The sequence below is a fragment of the Meleagris gallopavo genome, chromosome 3 (assembly GCF_000146605.3).
Source record: "Meleagris gallopavo isolate NT-WF06-2002-E0010 breed Aviagen turkey brand Nicholas breeding stock chromosome 3, Turkey_5.1, whole genome shotgun sequence".
NCBI lineage: Eukaryota > Metazoa > Chordata > Aves > Galliformes > Phasianidae > Meleagris > Meleagris gallopavo.
This window is the reverse complement of record NC_015013.2, coordinates 6,090,852-6,117,805: the sequence shown is the minus strand read 5'-3', so window position 1 is coordinate 6,117,805 and position 26,954 is coordinate 6,090,852. Positions and strand designations below refer to the sequence as shown.

Genomic DNA, 26,954 nt, shown 5'->3' with positions numbered 1-26,954 from the left:
AAGAGGCATATATGCTCATAGGCAGTATATCATTTATTCCCTTTAACCCCATATTTAAACCCAAAAGCTATAGCTATATCTTGAGTAATGCAATTTTTTCCTGTATACTCATTAGATTTGCATGTCGTCTATGTATTTAGGATACTTTCAGCACTGGGCATATGTTTACTAAAATCCAGATAATGATGCTATAATTACGAGACAGATAAACAGAATCATGCCAGAAAACATTGGTTGTTTTGGTTAACTTATTTTTATTCAGCTTTTGAATTTTAAATAAGTATCTTTTCTTAGCAGAGGAAAAAATGCGGGAGACAAATAATATGTAATAATAATAATAATAATAATATAATGTGGAGGAGAACTAAAAGCAAAAAGGGATTTCAAAAAGATGCTTGGGGAAAGAACAAGTTTACCTAATCACATGTGCCATGCCATAATAGCTCTTATTTCTCTGGGTTCAACAGTAGTGTTGAGAGCTGTAGTATTTATTTTAATTCTACTCACTGTACCTTCCACTGAAAATAAAGAAGTGGATGAAGCTACTATAAGGTGATGGTGTCCAAAATCTGATTGATATCAGCGGCCTAATGCAAAACCTTTTGCAAGTCTAAAAAAATTTTGTCCTTAATTTCAGTGAGTTTTAGAGCTAAGATTTCTTTCCTCTTAGTATCTAGCAGAAGTGCCCTAATACCTGCTCACTGCAGCTGAGTGTGTGAGATGACATGATTCTCTGTGACTTCCAGCTGTGTAGCCTACTGTATCAAAGCCAGAGGAATTCACTGAGCCCCCCACAACATAAATTTTAGAAGCAGAAGTCCTAGCTGCTCCCATATGAAATGAAACATCTCGCTGTTTACAAAAATATCAGGAAAAAAAATATTGCAAATCCTCTTTGCCGAAATGCACAAGAAGTGTAAAGGCATGTCAGTAAGAACAATAAAATAGAAATGTAAATAAACTGTAAATGGAAATATATTCTGGGGTTAAAAAATTAGAAAAGGAGAGGAGGGCTAGACTGGGAGAACAGAATGTGTACAAGGTGGGTAGATACAATCTAGGTGTAGATACAATCTAGGTTACTCTTCACCTTATAGATGAACATTTCTGAGCAGCAAAGAAAGACAAAGAACAGCCTTAATAACAGGGAGCACATGAAGGTCAAAAAACACATGGGTCTTAGAGACTCATTTACTGATTTAATCCAGCATTTTGAATTTACTGAAGCTTGAAAACAGACGTGCTGGAAACCATTAGAAAAGAATGCTGTGAAAGGCAAAGTATGAAGCAACTTGATATGTTCACTGATGACAGCACACAAGCAAGGAGACCTCCACCCAAGTAATATGTTTCATTTTTACATCATTAACCTGGATGGAACGAGGACATGGTTAAGATCTGAACACCAATGATCCCCACAGCCTGTGAGCAGTGAGATCTATAATTCTGATGAACCTTGGGAAATCATAAAGAAAGTGGTATTTAGATAGGAATATCCTAAAAATTACAGAAATCTGGGGCCAAACAGTGAGGAAAATTGGAAGGAGCAAAGAAAGAAGTGGAAATCTAATGAATCAGATGACAGAATTTGGTGCCTAAAGACCAAAGTTTGATTTCTCAGTAACTTAGGAAAGCAATAAGGTTCAGTGTAAATCCTATTGAAACTTAGATTATTGCTTTTGCCACTGAGCTCATGTCTTGGTAGGGCTTTCTGCCTGAATCAGACTCTTATATGAGACACTTTAATTGTGATTGCTGGGCAGCAGTAAATGGTGAGCCTAAAGGACTGATAATACTTAAATCAAGCCAGTGAATTGGGAGAACAGGCAGAGCAGTGGGAAACACCAAAGAAGACAAAAAGTGACAAAGTAATGAGTTACCTGCAGTCAAGGAGGATGGTAATTGCTGGTAGAAACAAGTGTAAGCATGCCTCAAAGGAAAAGTTGATGACTTTCTACTTTGAGGTGGTTATTTTTTAAAAATGTATTTCCATAGACTGTTGGCCTTGTGATGGCCTGACCTGAGCTATCTCAGGATTGGCTTTAGTTTAGTTTCAGAACTAGAACAAGAACACAAGTTGGTGCTCAAGAAAAACTCAAACTCCTCCCAAAAGTCAAAATATACTTTTCTCTCTATATTTCCCTCCCCCCCCCCATATTAGAAATGCTGATTTGGGAAAGTAAAGTTTTATAACAAGGTTAAGCAAGTGAATCCTATCTTATTTTAAATGTAGGTTCATGATTTTCATCTGTATCTCTTGCTTTAGATTCTTCCAGACAAATGAGTTATTGCAATACATTTAGAATCTTGCAGAGTTTAAGATATGTGCTCATTATATCCTGTAGTAATCAAATACTTAAAAATAATCTTCCCTTCTATTTCAGACACTAAAATCTCTGCTGAACTATGAAGAAATTAGCTAAGTGAAGGAAAGAAGAAAAGGTGGCTGAACAGGTTCTTTCCTTATAAAAAGAGAATGCTTCTCTTTTCTCCGTGGCCAAATACAGGCTTCTCCTTATTTCTTTCTAGAGCCAAACATACCAGAACTCACAAGCAAATTTAACTGAAACAGGACACACTGCAAAAACTGTTTTACAAAATGACAGAGGTCAAAGAGACCTCTGAAAGTTGCCTAATCCAACATCCTTGCTCAAAGGAGGGGCAATTAGGGCAGGTGGCTCCGTCAAGTTTTGAGTATCTCTGAAGATGGAGGCCCCTCAACTTCTCTGAGCAACTTGTTCTAGTGTTCAACCACCTGTACAATATGAAAGCTCTCTCATGATCAAATGGAACTTCTTGTACCTCAACTTGGGCCCCTTGCCTCCTGTCCTTTTCTTAGGCACCAAAGAGAAGAGTCTTGCTCTGTCTTCTTTGTCCGTATCTCCTTCAGGCATTTAGACACATTGAAAAGACCCCCTGCAGGTCTCCTTGTCTAAATGAAGAGTCTTAGCTCTATTGGCCTCTATTCATATGTTGGATATTCTAATACCTCAATCATCTTCATGCTCCTTTGACAAACTCCAGTACATCCGTATCACTCTTGCACAGAACTGGACCCAGCACTGCAGATGTCAGTCACTAAGGCTGGGCAGAGGGAAGGATCAGCTCTATCAACCTGCTGTTGTTGCTCTGCCTGGATAGTCCAGAAGTACAAGTGCACATTCCTGGCTTCTGGTCAACTAGTTCTGGTCAATAAGCTCTCTCCAATACTGCTTTCTAATGGATTTTCTAATCAGACTGTGCTGGTACACAGGATGATACCCTTCCAGGGGATGGAAGTGGTATTTTCCTTTGCTGACTTTTCCTTTGCCAAAGCAGGGAATTGCCTCAGCTAGTTGAGGATTAGCTCTGTCAGAGAGTAGCTGCTGGGCACCATTGTCATGTGAATGGCAGCGGCATTCTGACATCACAGGGGCAGAGCCAGGAGCAGCAGGGTCACCCACTGTGTGTATAAATGCTGCTACTAGGGAGCGCAGCAACACAGGAGTAGCACCAACAGGATGGGCAACCAGGTATGGTGCATCAGAAGGGCATGGTGCAGTTTGCACAGGGCAGGCAAGCAGGGAGGGTGAGGAGGGATAGTATCTCTGTCCACTCAGCAGACCAGCTCATCAATCTGCTGCCTCCCAGACTACAAATCCAGCCATGGTCTCCACTAGGCAGAAAGCTCTGGCAAGGAATGTGGCAAGTCACGTGGAGTGACTGCCTAAAAATGTGGTGGTTCAGGTCTGTGGCTGTAAGAGTGCCTGAGCCTGCTGCTGCCAGTGAAGGGCAGCAGAGATTCCACCTGTGTGAGGTATGAGCAGGTGGATGATGTGCTCAGTATGGTGGTAGAGCTCAAGGAGGAGGTCATGAGATTACAGAGTATCAGAGAGCAGGAGATAGATCGCTGGAGTAACTCTGACAAACATGCGAAAAAGACATCGGTGTGATAGCCCCCAGATGGTGGTGGACACTCTGCCCTGCCATCGTCGAGCAGAGCGATGCAATTTAAGGGAACAGGAAGAAAAGTAACAGGTCCCAGATCAGCATTACAGGCAACTCTCATCGTGACCTACCTTGGTTCCCCAGGTGCCCGTCCAAAATAGGTTTGAGGCTCTGGAACTCGAGGGAGAGGTGAGATGGGATGCAGAGGGAGGTTCACCCTCCAGGTTGTCTGAGGTGAGGCGGTTGACTCCACACCTCAAGACTTCCTCCAGTAAGAAGGACTGAAGGGCGATTGTTGTAGGCAACTCTCTTCCAAGAGGAACAAAGAGCCCTGGATGTCAGCCTGACCCTACCCACTTGGAAGTGTGCAGCTTCCCTTGCGTCTGGATCAGGGGTATTTCTAGGAAACTTTTTAGTCTGATTTGGCCCTCTGATCATTATCCTTTATTGACAGCTCAAGCCAGCAGCAATGAAATCGCTGAGGGAAGCCTGAGGATTATCAGAAAGCACTTCAGGGGGCTGGGGTGGTTAGTGGATAGAATGGGCATATAGGTCATATTTTCCTCTATCCCTTCAGTGGCAGGGAAGGATACTGAAACAAGCAGGAAAACCTACCTCATAAATACATGGCTGAGAGGCTGGTGCAAACACAAGAATTCTGGGTTTTTTGACCATGGGGCAGTTTACTGGCCTGATGGCTGTGGGTGGGTCTCACCCGTATCAAAGGGGGAAACAGATCCTAGCCCAGGAGCTGGCAGCGCACACTGAGAGGGCTTTTAACTAGGTATCAAGGGGGGAGGAGATAAAACCAGGCCCACTAGAGACAAGCCTGGAGGAATGATGATGGCACTGGGCATGAGGAAAAGGACTCAGCTGAAGTTTGTCTACACCAGTGCATGCAGCATGGGCAACAAACAGGAGGATCTGGAAGCCATTGTGCAGCAGGCAAACTGTGACTTAATTGCCATTATGGAAATGTGGTGGGATCGCTTCCATGACTGGAGTGCTGCAATGGATGGCTATAGTTGGCTCTTCAGAAGGGATAGGCAAGGAAGGAGGGCTGGTGGTGTGGATCTCTATGTTAGAGAGTGCCTGGATGTTGTTGGGCTTGGGGCTGGGAATGATAAGATTGAGTCTTTATGGGTAAGGATCAGGGGGAGGGCCAATAAGGTGGACATCCTGGTGGAGGACTGTTATAGATTGCCTAACGAGGATGAAGAGAAAAATGAGGCATTCTACAAACAGCTGGCAGAAGTTGCACGATCACCAGCCCTTGTTCCCATGTATTTCCATGCTGAAAATACAATACAGCGCAGAAGAAGCAGTCTAGAAGTTTCCTAGAGTGTATGGAAGATAAATTCCTGACACAGATGGTAAGATTGCTTACCGGAGAGGTGCCCTGCTAGACCTGCTGTTCACAGAAAAGGACTGGTGAGAGATGTGAAGGCTGGGAGCTGTCTTGAACAGAGTGACCACAAAATGGTAGAGTTCTTGATTCTTGATGAAGTCAGGAAGAGAGGCAGTAAACTTCTACCTTGGACTTCTGGAAGGTGGACTTTGAACTGTTCAAGACACTGGCAGGGAGAGTCCCTTGGGATCCAGTCCTGAAGGGCAAAGGTGTCCAGGAAAGCTGGTCTCTCCTCAAGAAGGAAGTCTCAAGGGTGCATAAGCAGGCTATCCCTCTGTGCCACAACATGAGTCAGCTGGGAAGAAGATCAGCATGAATGAACAGAGAGCTCTTCCTGAGGCTCCAGAAGAAAATCTACCTCCTGTGGAAGAAGGGCAGGCAACTCAAGGAAAATACAAAGAAGTTGTTAGGATGTGCAGGGAGAAAATTAGAAAGGCCAAGATTGAACTCAGTTTGGCTGTTAGGGTAAAAGAGAACAAAACACTTTTTTACAAATATATTAACAGTAAGAGAAGGGCTAAGGAGAATCTCCATCCTTTACTGGATGTGGCAGGGAACATAACCAGTGAGGATAAGAAAAAGGCTGAGATTCTCAATGCCTTCTTTACATTTAAAAGTCAACCCAGTTATCCTTGGGGTGCTCTACCACCTGACCTGGAAGTCTTGGATTGGGAGCAGAATAAAACCCCCATGATTCAGGTGGAAATAGCTGGCAAACTATTACTCTACCTGGACTGCCACAAGTCCATGGAGCCTGATGGGATCCACGTGAGGTTGCTGAGGGAGCTGGCAGACATGATAGCCAAATCGCTTTCCATATCTATCAGGGTTCCTTATCAACCGGAGAGGTCTCAGAGGTTTGGAGGCTTGCCAGCATGACTCCCATTTACAAGAAGGGTTGTAAGGAGGAACCATGGAATTACAGGCCTGTCATCCTGACCTCGATGCCAGATAAGGTTATAGAGCAGATTGTCTTGAGGAAGATCACATGGTATGTGTGGTGCAGCCAGGGGACCAGGCCTATAGCCAACATGAATTCAGGAAACACAGGTCTTGCTTGACCAACCTGATCTCTTTCTATGATTAAGTAATCAACCTGGTGAATTGAGGGAAAAGCAGTTGACATGGTCTACTTAGACTTCAGCAAAGCGTTTGACACTGTCTCCCACAGTATTCTCCTGAAGAAGCTGGTAGCCCATGGCTTGGACAGATACACCCTTTGCTGAGTAAAGAACTGGCTGGATGGCTGGGCCCAGAGAACAGTGATAAATGGATTCTCATCCATTTAGCTGGTAACTGGTCATGAGTGGTGTTCCCCAGGGGTTGGTATCAGGGCCTGTCTTGTTCAATATCTTTATTGATGACTCGAATGAGGGCATTGAGTGCACCCTCAGTAAGTTTGCAGATGACACCAATTTGGCAGGAAATGTTGATCTGCCAGGGGATATGAAGGCCCTACAGAGGGATCTGGACAGGGTAGATAGCTGGGCTGAGGCAAGTGGGATGAAGTTCAAGAGGACCTAGTGCCAGGTCCTGCACTTTGGCCACAACAACCCCAGGCAATGCTACAGGCTTGGGGCAGAGTGGTGGAAGACTGTGTAGAGGAAACGGACCCAGGACTGTTGGTTGATGCTCGGCTGAACATGAGCCAGTAGTGTGCCCAGGTGGCCAAGAAAGTCAATGGCATCCTGGCTTGTATCAGAAATAGTGCAGCCAGCAGAAACAGGGAAATGATCGTCCCTCTGTACTCAGTTCTGGTGAGGCCACACCTCAAGCACTGTATTCAGCCTTGGGCCCCTCACCACAGAAAAACATTGAGGCCCTGGAGTCCAGAGAAGGGCAACAAAATTGGTGAAGGGTTTGGAGCGCACGCCTTATGAGGAGCAGCTGAGGGAGCTGGGATTTTTCAGTCTGGAGAAGAGGAGGCTCAGGGGAGACCTTCTCACTCTCTACAAATAACTGAAGGGAGGTTGTGGTGAGGTGTGGATTGGCCTTTTCTCCCATGTAAACAAGCAATAGGACTAGCGAGAATTGCCTCAAGTTGAATCGGGGGAGATTCAGGTTGGACGTTAGGAACCACTTCTCTGAGAGAGTGATCAGGCACTGAAATGGGCTGCCCAGGGAGCTGGTGGAGTCACTGTCCCTTGAGGTTTTCAAGAAACGTTTAGATGTTGTACTGAGGCGGCTTAGTGGAAAATAATGGTGATGGATGGATGATTGGAAAGGATGATCTTAGAGGTCTTTTCCAACCTCTGTGATTCTATGATTCTAAAATACAAACAACTAAATTTTAAAAAGACCTTCATAGTTTTCAGAGTTGTTTGATCAGAGCTGCTGCTCACACACTATTAGAAAGCCTAGATTTGTACAACAGCAGTGTAAGAGGAGATAGCATATATCATGCCTTCGTAGCTTAATATCATTAGCTATCCCAGCTGATGAGCAGGGAACACTGTAATTATCAGAAGTTTAGCAGAAATAATCATAATCAATACACTAAATAAATCTGTTGTAATTTTGGGAAAAACAAAAACAAAAAACAAAAAACTAGGGGCAAACTTAACAGCATGCAGAAACTGAAATGCACATCTGTATCGCTCCTTTTGCTCTCTCATTACAGCACACACCCTCCTGCCTGCAAACAAAGATCTCTGTAAGGTAAGTCACAACAGGTGGTAAACACTCCAACATTTAAGGGCTTGTTTAGATGGTAAATGGAACCAATCCAATTAAATCTGTTGTAAATCACACCCTTAGCATTTCAGCAGTAGTTAGCATGAGACACAGATTTCAGAGCCATTTCAGTGCAATTTAATGTGATTTCTTTTATCAGCTTAATTTACAACAAAACGAGGGTCTCAAACAGATCGCAATCAAAATATTGTGAATTAGAATGCAGATATTTCTTTTCATTGTAGTTACCACATAGTCTAAACCTAAGACTTGATAAACACACGCATACACATACGGAACAATCACTGGTTCACTATGAAGACAATTACAAATTACTCGTGCTGCCAAGTAGTGAACTAGCAGAAAAAAAATCTACAAATAGAAGTAAAGTAGAATGCTTCACAAAATGCATACCATTTATTTTTTGTGTGAGAAAAGTCATAACTAGTGCTGTATAGCCTCTTATCAAGAGAACCAATGAACATCAGGTTCTTATATATTTTCCAATATATAGTATTACATGTAACATATAGGGAAGAAAATCTCATCACGGTATATTGTTGGATGTCTAGCAAAGATTCTCAGAAAAGACTTGTGTCACTTTGAGATGCATTATCAGCAACTGACAAATTCGTAAGGTTTTATGCTAATATACTGACATGATCACTCAGGAATACTGCAAACAAGTTTCTGAAGGACTCAAGAACAAAACAGTGTTACTGTATACACAGCCCTCTTAAGGTTTCTATCAGCATTTTTGTGTTTTCTTGTTAAGTCAGTGCAAACATGCAAAAGCAAGCAAATCTTCAGCCCTGCATATTCATCAGAAAGTTTTCAAATAACTTCACATCAGTACTCAACAGAAAATTTGGCCCCACTAAGCTCATTCAGGTAGGGGATGGAAACTGTGCCACACTTGATCGATAACAAACAGGCAGCACGGCTTAAAATTCCAGTATTGATCACCTCCACAAACAATGAGTAATTTGCATGTCATTTAGCTGCAAAGAACTTTGAGGAAACTGCAGCCAGCTGGGAGATGTTGCATAAAGACACATATAGCGAGATTCAAACAAGCAATTGATTCAGCTTTGATACATAAATGGCTAATGCAACATCTGGATTACTTTCACTTTCCTATCAGCAAGCAGGACTGTTTCCCATGGAACAAGTACAGCTTCAGCAATGGTGTGGAGGAGCTTTCTTTGCTTAGGGAATCCTATACGCTGCCCTTAGTTGGGTACGACTAATAAGTAAACTTAGAAACATTAACATCACTGCCCTCCTCTTGGAAACCAGTCCTTAAGGCACAAAATACCTAGATGACTTTTATGGATATTCTATCTAACATCGCCCAGGGCTTAAACATAAATATCTAGGTGAGATTTTGCTACCCCATCATTAACTTGTATTGTTGGATGCTGGCTCAGCATCAAAACATATGGAAAGGGATGATTGCTCTCTAAATAGACCAAAGAAGAAGAATAAGAGGAGAGGAAAGAAGAATGTCAAGACAATGTTGGCACAGGAACATGGAAGAGTCAGCCAGAAGTATGTTTAGATAGTAGCAAAAAAAAAAAAAGGTCATGTGCTTCCAAAAAGATTCTGAGGCATATTTTACATGAAAAAAGCAAGGGAAAACCCTTTCCTCATTTTTCACATGGAACTTTGTCAGTTGATGCCAAGCATGATACAATGCAGTTACTTGGGACAGGAGGGGACAGCCTGGGAATGTTCCTCTACTCCTGCCAGAGCTTATGTATGTAGACAGATGTAGGTATAGATTTGTTGTATATAGAAAGGTGTGATTTGGGAGTAAACAGTTACCTTTACAAAGGTAAATGTATTTCCTTGATGAAAAAAAAATCAGCAACTGAGAGTCACCAACATAAGCAACTGTCTTATAACATTGGCTGTTGCTTTTTCAAAACATTGGCATGTTGTTGTCATGCAGTTATTATGAAGAAATCACACTGTGAGGCAAGAAGCCTTCCTGCAAACCGGGATGGGAAGCATAGAATCAGCTGCAGTTTTTTCACTGCAGGGGTTTCTATAAAGAAAAAAATCTGATCATCGGTTTTGCACACACTAAGAAAAATTCAGTTTGCAAACAATGAACATCCTTTGTGTTCAGCGTTGGCAAAGCAATTGATTCTAGTTTGAGATTGGACCTGTGCCAGTGCAAAAGCAGTTCATCTTTTCTGTTCTGAGAAGTATTGTAATGAAGAGCTTCAACTGAGGGAATTTTTATCACGAGATTCAGGTTATGACTTCTTTCAATTTCTCTCACTTCACAAAACAAAATGTATGGAATCCATCATTCGAGTACACTGAGAAATAAAATAACTCCAAGACACTGCAGAGTTAGGAATTATTATATAACAAACAAATAACTTCTAATACGCTTCTATCTTCCTACTTTCTCCAACGAAATTCAGGAACACATTAGGAGGGTACGGCTTCCCACTGCATGAATACAAATACTGAGGTGAAATTTGACTGCCTTGAAAAAAGAAAACATCTTTCTGAACCAAAAGATTCAATGGTGGAACAACACAGAAAACCCCATCTCATTATTAGACAAGGAACAGGGTCGCACAAATGGAAAACATACTTAGTGTGCAAGAGAGCTTTTCTTTTGAACTCTTCTGTGTTCAAGTGCTCGCACTCTCTCTCAAAGGAGTAACCTTTTATGTCCAAGCAAGCAGGATGAGATCACTCAGAAAATCTGGCCTTTAAATGGCATCTTTGTGATAAAGAATGAGAAATTCCCTGTAAAAATGGGGACCTTACTACTGATCTTCTGAGCATAAAGGCTTCTTTTTTTTTTTCCTGACTGTATCATCATGTCTTATAAAAATTTCACTTCTCCCAGTGAACCTTGCATATCTCATATCCTCAGACCATCTTGACTAGAATAACCTTACTGCATTAAAAAAAACTGGCAGCCTTAAAACTTGACAGACGTTTCTTTTTAACACCTTTTTATACAAAAGCAATAACAGCAGGTAGTAAACCAACACTGCCACACAGCATGATGTAGGAAGGAAGTGCTATAAACCCTATCACAATTATTTTAGTGAAAGACAAGGCCATCATTAGTGCCGTATTGATCAACCTCCCCCTCCCATCTCCACTGTTTGGAAGTTCATTCACATTATTATTACTGTTCCAGACAGTATTATTATAACAGACATACATTATACAATAAGAGGCTTTGGTATAATTGACATCTGAAGCACCAGGGAGCTTGAATGCTCGCTACTGGTTAGAACGTGGTCTCCAGAGGGAGACTTTCCTGCTCACAAAAGGGGCTATCACACAGTCATTGCAGTGTGTAAATCAAATCCTCAGTGACTGCTGTTTTTTCATTACTTGTCTGTGACCTGGAACTAAATCTTTGCAACACTGTATTGCTGGTTATCCACTTCTGCAACCCAAAACAATGCACTACAAGCATGAACCAATACCTACGCACGGGGTAAAGCAAATGACCTACCTGGGTTAAAACAACAGAAGCTTGTTTATTTTTTAGAGGAAACTGAAAATATAATCCCACTGTTTGGGCTCTGCATGTCGTGGAAAATCTCTGACTTCCATGCACAGCTAGGCACAAGCCAGACACAGGAAGCACAGGTAGATTTAAAGCATTCCACCCCTCAATCAAATTAAGCTTTTGCCAGAAATGTTTGTTAAAAGATCCACATGTTGCACGTCAAAATAAAAGACAGCAATTTACACAGGGTTTCTTCTACAGGCAGAGTGCAGTGAGGAAGGCCTGGCAGTGGGACTGAACACCAGCCTCCACAGGAGGTTATGCACTGAATGTGGTGTGATCAAAATCAGGTCACAGCCCCCAGATGACACAGGAGAAAGACCAATTCTACTGTCTGTCCAGGGCCAGCTCCCACTAGCGGCAACGATTTAGAAGAGGGAATTGAGCCCACAGCACTTTCCTCAACATTTACCATGATGTGGGGAAATTCTGTTGAATACCTCCTAATCAACAAACATATTCCACCATGTTCATACACTGCGTGAGCAAGCTTGAGGAAGAATTCCACCCATGTACCATTTAAATGGCTTCTCAAGCTCAAAGACCCCTTGATCGCTGATTTAAACAGTGACTCCCCACTCACAACAGGCTCCCTGCGTGGCTATCAGCTTCCCACCCTGCTATGAACCAGCTAGAGAGCGATGTGTGCCTTCATTTCCTGTTGCTATCATGGCTTCAAGGAAATGCCACGAGCTGGCACAGATCGTAGCCACTTATTTGTAAGGTGGGACCTGAAACAGCTCTGCCAACACCAGAACTGAGAAGAATAGTAAAAGGAAAAAGAAGTCTGAGCAAACAGCAGCAGTCCCTAGGGTAGCCCAACCTGTACCCCTATGAAGGTAGCTTTCCCTAGGATGCACATGGGAATGTTTGGTAATTCATCCTCATGCAGCCCCTCTCAACAAGTCACATTCATGAGTGTGGCAGGAGGGAGACCACACTGCTGTACCTGCAGTCTGCTTCCCTCTCCAAAAAGACAACCTTCACCCTTCCTTCAGCTAGGCACAAATGAAGGAACTCTGCAGCATGAACCAGCTCTCCCCCACATGTCAAGCTGATTCAAAGCATGATAGCATACTCTGTCAACCAGAACAAGAAACAAAGGCCACTTTATCTAGAAACTGGCAGTCACCAGCTGCAACCTGCCAGGATATATGCAGGAGGAAAACCCAGGACTGTATGCGAATAAGAAACCTCAGGACAGAGCAATGTTGGACACAGGCACAGATGGGACAAGAGTGGTGGAGAGCAGCTCAGCAGAGAGGGAATTGGGGGTGCAGGTGACAGCAGCTCAGGAGACAGCAGTATGCTTAGTAGCCAAGAGGCAAACCACATTTTGGGGTGCATTAAACACAGCACAGACAGCTGGTCAAAAGAGGTGGTTATCCCACTCTATTCAGTGATGGTGCAACCTCACCTTGAATACTGTGCTCAGTTCTGGGCTCCACAGTATAAAAAGGGTGTTAAGGTCCTTGAAAGCTTCCAAAGGAGGCACCAAAGCTGACAACAGAGTTAGTAGGTGTGTCCTGTGAGAAAAGGCTGAGGATCCCTGAACTGTTCAGGCTGGAGGAGGCACAAAGGTGACATCATTGATCTCTGCAGCTCTGTGAGGAGGGGGAGCAGAAAAGTGGCAGGCTCTGCTTCTGGTCACTGATGGAAATGGCACAGAGCTGAAAGGGGAGGGTCAGACTGGGCACTGGGGAACATTTCTGTGCCACGAGGGTGATCAAACACTGGAGAAGGCTTCCTGGAGAGGTGTTTGATGCCCTGTGCCTGTCAGTGTTCAAGAGTCACTGGAACAATGCCCTCATTAATGTGCTTTAACTTTTGGTTAGCTCTGAAGGGGTCAGGTAGCTGGACTTGATCTTTGAAGGTCCCTTTCAACAGAACTGTCCTGTTCTGTTCTACACGCAAGCAGCAGCGCCTTACCTAGTCTTGTGCTATAGAGGAGAGATGACTAACAGAGTTCATTTAGGAAGAGATGAGAAATCAGGAGACCTGTCTGCCATAAGGAAAATGCTGGGGTCAGGCTTTGCCAATCACTACCAGACCCCTTGACTCCCTGTCACAACAGTGGATGATACAGGCACCCACCCAAACAATGAGATTATCCAGCAGCCCCCACACATCAAGCTGAGAGTGCCAACACTTGCTTTCAACATATAGGAAAGCCAAGCAAATAAGCCTTAATGCTTAGTACTAAAAACAATGGAAGTCATTGCCCTGAAATCTCAGTGGTGCTCTCTTGCAAATATTTCAAGCAAGGCCCATCCCATTTGCCTGTTTTTGTATTTGACAAGGGGAGATGAATTTATCTGCTGCCTGTGATGTCAGCTTAAGAGGTCTGTTTAGGACACTGTCATAATTCTTGTCTTTCTTTTTTGCTAATGGTTGCATGCCTTTGATTAAAACCTGCATGGTGCATTAAAGGCTAAAACAGATGATGAATGCCATGTAGTACTTTGTGTTAGATCAGAGTTGATTAGAATTTTTGACGATCCAGCAGCTAGAAGAGAAAACTGCATAAGTAGTGAAAATATTCAGCTGTTACTGTTGTAGGAGGCAGTGGCTTTTGTTTGACATGAGATACAAAACAGTAACTAAATGGACAATGTACTCTCTTGGTCAATGAATGGCTTTATTATCACAAAAGAGTTCTGTAAAGAAAAGCTGGTGAATTAATTAGTCCAAATATTTGTAAGACTTCTTGCTTGTTTTCAAGTGGGCAGCCCTCCCCCACCAACACCACAGTTTCAGAACTGGATGCCAGTTAGTTTATTTTTCATCACTGCAAATATAACAGAAGGGCATTTTAAACAAACAAGCAAACAACAAAGCAAAGTGTAGCAAAAATTAAAGATATCAGAGCCACGTGCATATCACAGCAGCATCCAGACAGATACCTTTAGTAATTTCTGCCAGCACACCAGTTAATCAAATCACTATTGCTGCTCTGAGTGAAAAGATTTGGATGAACAGGACAGACAAGTTGCAGAGGAGGAAGTTGCATGATTAAGCAGTGGTGGCAGATAGCTGGCAGTATGAGCAGACCAAACCTGCAGCAGAGAAAGGTTCACTTTCTAAGATGATCCAAAATTCGTTAGGAGAGTGCACAGAAAAAGTTGTTGAAAAGTTGAAGGGGAATGGAAGGAAAGAGTTGGAGATGATGACTATAGAGAGATGGAAGAGAGGGAGGAAAAACCAAATTGTTTCTATGGTGCTGTCTCCAAACAAATAGTGTGAATGTTATTTGCTTTTTGATAGCCTGATAACTTAATATAGCTTTTAGAGATACCACCCTCCATTAAATAATTCTCCTAAAAGTGCAAATTCTCAGTAACTTTAATGGGATTCTTTGTAGAAAAGAAAAGAAAAAGAAAAAACAAAGCAGTTGATGAAGATATTTTGCAAGACTGGGCACAAGTTACTAGCTTGCTATTTGTAAAACAGCTGCTAAATATGATCAATGGTCTCTCTAGTGCAACTTGCTTTACTAACCATCTCAACCTTTCCAGTTCAGCAGCACACTGATATTACAATGGTTTCTTCTGCAGTTAATGCCCTACATATACACTTCTAGATTGTGGCACTCAATGGATGGCTAAAGTACAGAGTTGAAGAGAATTTAAATCACTATACTTCCACTACAGCTTTAGAGCAGTGCCAGATTCAGGAGGGCATCATATTGAAGGAGTATCCATAGCTCCAGGCCAGGTATTCTATTTTTCAAATGTTATATTTAGAATTATACATATGTAAATTTGGAATAAGATATTAAAACTCCTCCTAGATTTAAGAAGAGACAGTTGGGTAGATAGTACTCTTGGAGAAGTCCAGAAGTAGTAGAGTGAAGACTGAAAGACCATAGAAAATATAAAACTTCTAGTGATATCACATAAAAAGACAGCTGCAAGAAAGCTGTAGCTTGTTCTTGATCCAGGTTCCCTCAGGATATGGGTTCCAGAGATCTGAATCCTCCAGGACAAACATCCTGCTCATCACATGAACGGATGTAAGTTCTTTCTTGTGCAGGCTTCTGCTTCAGTCCCAGAAAGAGGATGTTGACCTGTTTTTCTCTCCTACTTCATTCTTCACTAATCTTAGATGCTTACTTAGATGATTCTCTCTGAGGCAAGGCATTTTTCCTGTGTAACCCATCAAGACTTTGGTGCCCAAGGCAGAAGGAAGTCATCACAAGGTTTACTTATCTGATGTAATCATTCATCACTTTGCAGGACATCCAGTCATGTCTAGGTCAGTGTTAGCCAGGAAATATCCAGTCAAAGCGTACTATCACTGCCATCCAGCCACTCTCTTCCTGAAGTAGGCTGCTGTAATCAGAGAAAAAACACAGCTGCATCTCTAGCTTCAAAGCAGAACTAGTGTTATCTTCCAAACATATATTCTTTCCCAGTTTCTGCTACCCACAACTTTGCTGCAGCAGATTATGTGTTTAAGATGCCTAAGTGGAAGGGAGTCCTCTTAGAAGGAAAAAAAAAGTTCACAGAACTGCAAAGTACACCACAGACATCAGTGACGGCTTCAAACAAAACTAGTATGACAAGCCAAAAGAGTAACAAATAATCTCATCTGTTATGGAGATAATTGGTTTTGATTCCCAAAAACTGTATCAAATTTTGTGTGTATTTGCACTATGTTGTGATTAAGTGTTCTTTCCTCTTCATGTTTGAAAGAGAACGTACTCCAAAGGCACACTATCTAGATTACATACACCCATATAAGTTTTGTAGTCTTGAGAGCATCCTACTTTGATCTCAGAAGCTGATTGTTGGAGCCCCCACAGAGCAAAAAAATGGCACAGGAGGGTCTTCTCATTGATATACACATAAGAAAACTCATGAGATTTCTGTGAAATTGCTTTGGTTTAGAATTTTTTCTCAAGTGTTTCATTTCAACTATAAATAGAAAATAGAATCTCATGACAAAGATGTAGTTGACATAGTGTGCAGTTTATCATCTGTGAGCACATTTCAGAGTACTTGTCTCAAAGCTGACATGCTGTGTGGACTGTGGAATATGGCTATTTTAATATATTCCATGACAAATGCAAGCAAAAGTAGCTGGGGTGCAAACAATCCACAAAGAAAATTCTCCATTGGCTCTCCTGATCTGACTCCTTTGTGACAGCAGATAACCTTGTGAAGTCAAAACTGTTCCAGCACAAATGGAAAAAGCAATGCTTCTCTGGCTTACTTCCTACCGCGCTTTTGTTGCAACTTGTTAAGACCCATTCCTGGTAGCAAACTGTTTGATATATTCAGCTCCTTTCCCCACCTATAAAAATACCGCAGACATGCAAATAATCATTAGCATATATGTAGACAGCTACAGAAGTAAACAAACTAACATAAATAAAAATGAAAGGACTGGATTCCAAGGCTGTCACTCCCCTTCACAGTATTTTTCTTCTGGGAACAATTTCCAGCAAGAACGAAACAGAATGCTTTACAGTGGGTCGCTTCTGCTAAAACATTCATATTCTTCCCTATCTCAAACAGCAGGCCCATGGGTATAAATCCAAGTTTTACTCTACTAGAACCAGCATAACTCAAAGAGAAGTTGACCTCATCTGTTAAAACCCAATATAACATTGTCAAGGACTGTCAGTAAATTAGGGTTACAGTACTTGGGACGTGAAGTGCCCAACCTTGGGGAGCAGGTCACTTACGTCAATGGGGGCTATTATAGGAAAAAGTTCTCACTTCAGCCTGCTGGCATTTTGGCCTTTGTGACCATGTTGTACCGAATGTGGTCAGGTTTTCACAAATAATTTCTTTTCTTGCATGTGCTCTATGAAGCTTTCCATGTGCTGCAAGGACAAATTCATTATTTTACGATAGATTAATGGTCAGGCAGTTTAAAGGCTCTCACCTTCCCTCTGAGTCACTTTCCAGCTTTCTGCGATGAGGCTGGCTCCAGCAGATATCTCCGGATTTGCACAGGGATAACTGATAGCAGACATTGGCCCACTGGTTTTGATTTCCAACTTCTGTAATAAATGAAAGCAACAGCAGACAAAAGTTCATATAAAATAAAGCCCTGTCCAATATTTGCCCATTTTAACTCTGCTTCCTCTAGTACCTTCTTCTCTTAATCAAACCACCACACATACCCCTGCAGCTGTAAACAGCTGTTGCCTTATGCTCCAGTGGACCAGCCACCAGGTGGCAACGGTACACCCTCGACTGTGTTGCATCTTGTAGCTGGAGCTTCTTGGCCCCCAGTGTGGGAGATGAAAAACTGCTGTCCTTAGTGTTCTAGAAACACACCTAGCACCCGCCGTGAGGTGGCCTCTGTACATTTTAAGATCAGATCCAGTCTGTGCTCCCGCCCAGCCTTACAAGAAGAGGCTCTGACTGCAGCTTCTTTCTTTAGGCTGGTCAGACCTTTCAAAGGTAACAGTTGCCACAGTTGTAATGGATAAAAAATGATTGGTGACCTCAAAGCTTAAGCCACTGGAGAAACTTTACCCAAGGCTGCCAACAGGCAGTAGGTCCCATTCCCACTCCCATCCCTGCATCTCTGTGCAGCTTGGGTAAGGGAGAGATCCAGGTTCAGACTGTGCCACCCAGATGTGGCTTGTTCAGATGCAGTTTATTTCACTCAGCAGGAAATGAAGAAGTTCTCTAGGCACGTGATATAATACGATTTAGTAGTTTTCGCTCCTCTCACTTGGTTTTCAACTCTTCCACATCAATTATGTGCAAATGGTGGTTTTGAAGTCCAGGCAGAGGCTAAGAGTTGGCTATACTTTCTTCTTGCAGGTTTTGCACAGAAATGTATGTTATATACCTGTGGTTTCATATTACCTTCCAACATTTTATAGCTTTGAAGACTGACATATGGTCATTGATTAACCACAGGTAAAAATGGAATCTTGCATTTGTGGGTGATTAAGGCATGTGGAATAGGGGCTTATTTTCTAATGACACCATTTAATCATCATTTTGGGTATCAGAAACTTCTAATGGGGATTCTAAGCAGCAAGTACAAGATTTGGGTGCCCTAAGTGAATTGTGCTTGGCCTAATCCAGAAGCTAGCTGCTTTCATTCGTATTATGAAAGCACTCTGAATCAGCTGCCTATGATGTCAGTCCATATGTTCAGAGGATTTGGGGGTAGAATATGCATATGCATAGCCTGATAGAAGAACATATGTTCTACACATGTATATATGACCTGTGAGTAGGTGGCTTATAGCTTTCTAACTCTGCTGATGTCAGCGCTGTATTACACTATAACGAGCTCAAAAACACTCCTGCAGCATCCAGGTATTGATAAAGTCTTCCTGTTTTCCTAGCCACTAATCTGGAATCTGATCTTGTGAAAGTGTTCAAGTCCATGGAAGTCAAGGTGATTTCACAACTACCCCAAATCAGCATCTTAGTCACAATGAAAATATTTCATTAACACAAAGTCAAGGAATGAAGGCAAAGATCGACCATAAGTAATTAGAGCTTAAAAAGCCAGTGTAGTGTCTACTAGACAGTACCAACCAGAGTGAATTTTGTCTTCCAGGCATGAGTCAGAGGGTTACATTAACTTTCAGCACTACTATCTTGGTATCAATGATTGATATCTCAAAGACTGGCACTATGGTAGAGTTTGCATGCTTACCTGTGAAGAAGAAAATATCCAACAGGTACAAAAACAGAGCTCAAAAAACTCTGAGAGTGCTTTGGTCTTATTAGAGAGGCTAGGACAAGACTTCTGTAAAAAGCAAGGAAGTAGTTGGGGTGTTTAAAAGATGAAGAGATTTAAGAAGTAGGGTGGGAGGGAAAGGAGAGAAAATCTGGGACTGGGATTTGGAACAAGTTTCTGTAAATGTTGCTTTAACTATTAATTGAGGAGTAAACATCATATTAAATTCTTATGGAATATGTGCATGAAAAGCAGTAGCACAAGTCAGATCTGCCCCATGTGGATGCTGCTTATGAAGCAGCCTCCTTGGAAATGTTCCTCAGACTTTTGACAAATGAACTTTCTGTAGGTTGTACGTTTGAACACGGAATGCCTATTGTTTCCATCTGCCTCTGGCTTGTACAGTTCCTTGGGGGCTTAATACAGAGACAGACATTTAGTGGAAAAAAGGGTTCACTGAGTGGCAGAAGCACATTCTAGGAGAATGCACTAAGAGGAGAAAAAAATACCACCAAACACCAACCAGTGGTTTCCACAGAAATGAAACCATCGCAGAAGAAAAATGCTCTTAAAAAAACACATACATTTTTCATGGAGTGGGCCTAAAGCACTTATTTATATTTCATCTCTGTATGACATGGTTTCGCTCATCTAATTCCATTTAAAACATTACAATTTTTGTTTCAAATGTCTCCGTGCTGAAATGTATTCTCTAAAGTGCCCTGGAGCTGCTGGTATTGTGAATGTTATCTAAATGACTCATTCGAATTTTTAAGGACAGCTCAGCATAGAAATACTTTACTCCGTTTTTCAATTATTTTTACTTTAAAGTTTTTAGTTTGGGTTGCAAGGAAGAAAGATGCAGACCAACAGATAGCATTTGTATGAAATCACACAACTGTTTTCTGCTTTATGGGATACAGCCAAACGTGTGCAAGTGCCATGTTTTCTCTTGATACGCACACAGCGAATCTTGATTGCTTACAGCATCCCTGCAAATCCATGAAAAATACAAACTTCTCTCTCTTTGATTGGGAAAAGAGAGACAATTATGAAACTGCTTCTTAAATGTCTGTTTCTATTCTGCTGCTATATGTTATTCTGTAAATAGGAGAACTTCAACTTAGCATTCCATGCACACATTGTCTTTGCACACCTGCGTATACCTGCATGGTGAAATCCTAGCTCCAGTGAAACTGAAATTTTCTTAAAATGCTAAACCACAATACTGTACACACAAACATTCACAAGTATTTGTCTGCATACATAGCAGGTCAGGTTCCGGACCCCTGAGCTACGAAAGGGCTTTTTTTTCAGCTGAAATAGACAGGCTTAAGGGCAAACTTGTATGCTTTTGTAAACAGGATTTAAACTCGGGAATAACTCGCTGACTTCACTGACATTGAAAAGTCATTGTAGAAGTGATACGCCCATAGCAATGATACACAGAAGGCATTAATTCATTTGCTACCTGGATACTTCAACTGCAAAAAGAATACTCTAAATGACTTATTCTTTTTTTTTTTTTCTTTTTTTTTCCCCACACTGGTTGTTTCTGTACTGAGCCAGAAAGTGAATCAAAGGGGATGTCCTTCCTGACAGTACAGGTTCCTTTCTGAGATCAAATAATGAAATTGTATGTTTTTACATATGGAAACATACAATCTGAAGGATATTTCTGTTTGAGCCCTACAGTTACTCTAAAGAAAGCTGAACTTGCGTTCAGTAAAAATGGAGCTTCTCTCAGACTGCCAAGACAAGCCCTCCGAAGGACCCAGGCCATTTTTCAGATCAGATCATCCTTTTCTAAATAGCCACGTCAGCCTTAACAATCAGACAGTGTATACGTACATAATTTCTTAAAAATCATGGCCAGGAAGGATATCAGATGCACCTACTGTGTATTCACAGATCATTAAATTGAAGCAAAATATCCTAGTTGATGCCCAAAGACTTTAGTGAGGGCAAAGCACTCCCATGCTTAGGAAACTACCTGCCACTGACACAGATTGGCAAGACTAGAGGAAGCCCTGCAATGGTAAAGACTTAATCATGTGAGATGTACACAAATGATCCTAGCAGATGAACCACACCTCATGGTATATGAGGTGAAAGATCCACAGAGCCTGCCAACTTGATCCAGGGAAAATTCCCTCCTAGCCCTACTAAGGCAATATTTAATCACTCTCTATACCACCTACGAAGAGATCTCCTGCTGTGGCCACTCTGATGCTGCAGAGGAAAGCAATTAATAACAACAAAAAGAAGTGCATCCAGAATTCTTTGCTGAATGGGCAAGGAAGGAGATGAAAAGAAACATGCCCTGGTCTTCTTCAGACAACTCATTGAAAATCTGAGCCACAACATTCACATCTGTTATTTGTCCTCACATGGAGTCACTGGCTGTAGTTTTCTCAGCGCAGTGCCCTCCCCCTCAAAGAGAGGGATGAGCAAGGCTGGCTGCATAGGGCCACAGACTCATCAAGAGGTCACAGCTCTCTGCCTCTATCCTAGACATGCAGTCTGATGTTCAATAGAACTCGCAGCCAGGAAACAGCTTCTTCATTCAAGACTGATTCAGATGCCTTCTGTCAGCCAGGTGGAGAAGCCTCAGCTGCCAGGTATCTTCTTCAGGTGGCCTCTCAGCCTGCTCCTGAATTAACTGAATGCTTTGAATTCCTTAAGACCCTCATCTCAGTGCTTGTTTTCCAGTCTGTAACTTATATTATAATCCACCTTGAGCAGATCAGGACATACTATCCTAGGGGGAAACTTTGAAATAGTGTTAAGTGTTCCTATTTTTGTGGGTTATGTAAGGTTTTTTTGTTGTGCTTTTGTTGTTGTTGTTCTTGGGTTTTTTTTGCACAGAAGCAAAAATTCAAGTTAAAGGTGTTATCACTGATAATTCCTAAGCCCTTCTACAAGTTGCTACATTCCAAATGTGATCTACTCCATTCTGTGTCCAAATACATACCAGGTAGAGTAGTAAAACACGCTCTTCTGTTGCAGTGGAAAGATTAAACTAAGTAATTGATTATTACCTGATCTGTTATTTACCTCCTCTCTAGTTTTTGCATCAGACTTGACCAGCAAATGTTACACATCACTGACGAGATCACTGATCAAAATTTGTCTTTTCCTCCCTCCCAACGTGTTATTATAAATTTACCACAAAAATACCTGAAGGATCCTGAATGAATTACAGACAGAGGATGCATGCTGATAAAAACTGTCACAACTGGAAGCAGAGAAAGATTATTCTATGAGCATTCTAGGCTGTAAGTTATAAAATTGGAGAATTTTTCTTTGCTCATACAGAGAAAAAAAAAAACAACAGCAAAGGAGAGATTTTGCTCAAGGGATGTCAACTGTACTGCTGATTGAGGTGGAAAATCTGTGAAGGAGCCCCTTGTTAGAAATGTTGGCAGGGTATCATCCAGTGCTGTACATGCTCCCTCTGCACCAGGCAGGGATTTTTCATTTCATGCATGATTCAGAACTTGCTGTAACCTTTCCAAAAGTCACATTACATTGTCATACACTCCTGTTACCATAAAGACCTTCACTTCATGAGGGAAGTGGCTGTTCTGGAAGATGGGGATAGGGAGGAGATGCTGCCAGTGGACTTTTTGCATGGAGGCACTCACCAACACGTGCCCAGGGAAGCAGTGTTTCTACAGCAGTTCAGTTGCATCTGCTCAGCTCTCAGCACCTGTCTTCCACATGGGGTTTTGTACCTGGGTGCTCTGCATCATTCTAATCTCCTTCTCCATTGCCAGCCTATTCCATGCCTATTCTACTACTTATTAGCTCCCAGCCAAACTAAACACAGGAGTTGCTTCCAACAAGTAATAACTTTCTGAAACCTAAGAAAAGTTCAACAACGTCTCTTAAACCCTTGAGTGTAACTCTGCTACATAATTGAACATTAGTTATATTTTTTAGATGCAATCTTGCTGATCCTTCCTCTGACACTTCTATATCCGGTATTATTTGAAAGTTTGTCCAAAAAAGTATTAGAGCTCTACATCAGCCCATACAAAATAGTAATTGAACTGAATTAAACTCATGCCTCATATACACAGTTAAATCTGCAAACCTTTCACTGTCTACATTCATAAAAGAGAGTAAGGCTCACCTGCGTTAACAGAAATGTGAAAATGAAATTTTAAAGTGTAGCTTTTGTATTTATTGCTATATAAGCTCAGCACTACAATACTGAATCCACTGCAAGTATAAGCTAGTTATTTTGCTTCCTGAAATCTAACCGTTATGATGACAGCATCAAATTATCAGTTTTGTCTTTCTTCTTGCAAAAATGTCCTATTCACCTTTTCTTTCTCTTTCAGAACTAATTCCTTTCCAAACTTTGAAAAGCTGTGGAAAAGTCTATGGAAGCAATGCTGGAGCCCAGGATAGCCAGCAATTAGGCAATGCTCAGGAATGCTGGCTCTCCTATGTTCCTGTTCTTCATGTATGTAGTGACTAAAACAGTACTTTTAGTGGTCAGGTAGGCCAGCTCATCAGTATTTCAAATTGCCTTTCTTAAGTAGGAAAGTCGAATAAATACAAGTCAGATCACGATTTCTAATTTTCCACGTCTTCTACAATTCTGCACATTGCATCTACCTGAATCTGCCCAATAATTACCTTTCAAAGTCAAAGGAAAAAAAAAAAACAACAACCCCAAACTTAATTTGATCATTATTTTCTTTTAATGTTTTCACGTTTGATCTTATCCAGGTAGAAAAGTATTGGGTGGCTCCAAACAGAGGCACCAAGGAGGCTGCATGAACATCGTCTAAGTTTTTTAGAATAAAAATAAGGAAAGGCTGATGGGGAAAAGGACAGTTAGCAGTGTAAGCTGTGTATTCTTAAATACACACAACCAACTAAAAAAAATAACAGATATTTAACAAAGTAGCTGTTAGTAATGAAGCAAAATAATGAGGCCATATGCGACAATATGCATCAATATATCAAAATTTATCAAAATATAAGTTAATTATAAACATTTTGAGAAAAACTGCATGATTGTACACACTGCTGGTATTCACTTATGACCCAGGTAAATATTAAACATTTTGGACAGTAGTACCAAAAATCACTTTATAGCTGATATATTAACTTGATGCACAGTCCTTGCAATCAGAAACCCCCCATTTTGGCTACACAGACCATGAAACACTGCATTCAAAGTGTAGTTTCAATAGCAAATCATAAACAGGCTGACAGAGGTATGTCAATGAAACCTAAAGAGCAAAAGAGACAAATGAAAAAAACCTAACTACTACAAACACTTGGGTCTTTATCTTAGCTCTGGGAAAATGGGTTGACTCACCTCATAAAAACTTTTCCTTTCTCCAATGATCTGTCAAGTTCAGGGTGAAAGTTATCATCCAGGACAATAAGATCACAGCCAGAACTGATGGAGAATAGAATCACTGAACCACCAAGGTTGGAAAAGACCTACAAGATCATCCAGTCCAACTGTCCACCTATCACCAACAGTTCTCAAACACCAATGCCAGTGGCTTAAGGTGGTATAATACTGAGCTAGTCGGAGCTCTTTTGAAAACTCAAATCGTTTGAATGGCTAAACATCTTCTGCTGTATTGCTTCAGTCAGATTTTGATGGCAATATTGCCTGAGAAAGTATGCCAGAATTTGGACCTCTCTAACCTTCTTTATGCCCTCATTTATACTTTCAGGATAAAAATATTTTCTTAATGTTATCAATCACAATCAACAAAAAAAGGAAAAAAATCTTTCAGAATATTCACATATTATATAGGACAACAATTGTTTTCATGGGCTTTTAATGAGACTCGGTTTTAGAAAGGCTTCACTGTGAGACAGTAAAATTTTCACAAGCAGCTCAGAAGCACCGACTGCACTCAAGAAACAGCCAACTTCTGTCTGAAACACTGCTCACCCTCCAGTTGTTGTGGCAATTTGTTTCATGTATTTTCTGTTGGAAATAATTTCCATTAACAGCAGCTAAGAGGAGCAGTGGTGGTACTCGGTTCATCCAAATCTCATATAGGGTACCGGATGTTCACAGATTAGAAAGATCTTAGGAAATAAAAACAAAAAAAACAAAAACAAACAAACAAAAAAAACCAACCAAGCAAATGAACAAAAACACTGACATGCAGAAACAGAATTTCAGGAGACAAAAGCTAAATCATCAAAGAGAAAACCTTCATGTACCGCCTTGGAGAGATGAGATTTAATCTCTTTTCATACACACTTATTTTATATAGTTTGACAACTTACTGAAAAAACAAAGTCTTAAAGCCACAGACATAATCAGAAACTTCAAGAGCTGAGAGTTGATAGTATGCTGCACTTACTGTTTTGATGAGTTTACACTCCATGAAGAGGAAGGAAACATCCCCTTACACAGCATATGGCATCACTACAGGAGATAGCAACAAGAAACGACCTTCAAGAGACCATCTGCCAGTTCTGCTCCAATCACACCTCCTCCTTGCCCACAACATGACCCTTATATTAAGGAGACCAGCAAAGGATGCACATGGGAAACATCCTAAACAGTTAAAACTCATGCTAAGTTTGTATCTTTCACTCCACTTTTGTTATAGTCTTTCCCATCAAATGCCAAGAGCATTTAACCTTTAACTCTGTTGTCCAACAGAATTTGAACACACCACTGAAACCTTGGCCCAGAGGTGATCGTCCATTTCTCACTGCTTCTATATCTTCAAATATTGTTTCAGAGAATAATAAAGGAAGGAAACTGCTAAGACAAAACATGATCTTTATGGCAGATGGTACCACAGGATAAATGGCTGTTGATCTGCTGTAAATAATTCATCATTGTCAAGTGTGGTGCCCCAGTCATCTCAACAGAAGTATATGATAGCAAGAAAAATGTAACATTTGTCACAGAAGTACCACATACATCATGGGCTTTCTTTTTAATCCAAGTCAGGCACAGCAACATAACGTACAGTCAAGCAAGACTTTTAAGATACTTAAACAACAGTTTCCCTTGAATACTGCATCCAACTTCTGATTTTGCAGTCACATGAAATAAACTAGGGAAAAAAGGAGAAGGCAAGTGGAAGACATTTCTGAATATTGCCCTTACGATGTAGCTGCATTTCCCCTTCCCAGCTCTGAACAACTCAGTGTTCCACGGCTACATTGCTCCTAAGTCACAGGGAAGGCCAACTAAACAAGGCAAACTGTACAGAGATCACAAGCTGGCTGATCTGGAAGGATGGTTTGTATCATCTACTAGTCTTCTGCCAGAAAAGTCTTTACCCTGCTTTAGATGCTACAGCTTGGCAGCACTGTATATACCCTTAAGGGGGGGGGGAGGGTCACCTTCCTTTGCACCCAGCTTGAAAGTTTGGTAATTCAGCTCGAGACAAAGCTGTACTTGCTTTCAACCTCCTGAGACTCTGGCTGCTATTACTTGCACACTCCTAGCTACTATGAGAAAGGCTGCCTCAATACCCATAACAGATGTAGCACAGGACCACTCTAAAGCCCTTCCAACACTACCTGAAGCAGCCCTGAGCAGACACTTTACCCTGAACAACAGAGGCACAGATGAGCTGCCAGTGTTGTTCCTACCTGTAGAAACAGCAGGTAGACCTGAAATGTGGGGTTAATATTGCATATGTTAAGATATAAATACTTCTGCAGTTTTGTGAGAGGAGGTGAGCAAAATCTTCCCTCCTGGGTGTTTTTTTT

At 41.4% G+C, this 26,954-nt stretch overlaps 2 long non-coding RNA genes across 2 annotated transcripts in view; one reads left to right on the top strand and one right to left on the bottom strand.

Annotated features, from left to right (window-relative positions):
• The first annotated feature begins 355 nt into the window (after positions 1-355).
• Positions 356-23,835, top strand: LOC109366565. Its single transcript, XR_002112906.1, has 3 exons — positions 356-3,512; positions 7,956-7,993; positions 23,576-23,835. It is a non-coding gene; the product is annotated as an uncharacterized LOC109366565 (long non-coding RNA).
• LOC109366567 overlaps positions 11,767-26,954 on the bottom strand; it is a 47,275-nt gene continuing 32,087 nt past the window's right edge. The window contains exons 2-3 of the long non-coding RNA XR_002112907.2: positions 17,457-17,574; positions 11,767-15,895 (exon numbers count right to left, since the gene is read on the bottom strand). This is a non-coding gene — a long non-coding RNA (uncharacterized LOC109366567). The remainder of the gene's footprint in view (positions 15,896-17,456; positions 17,575-26,954) is intronic.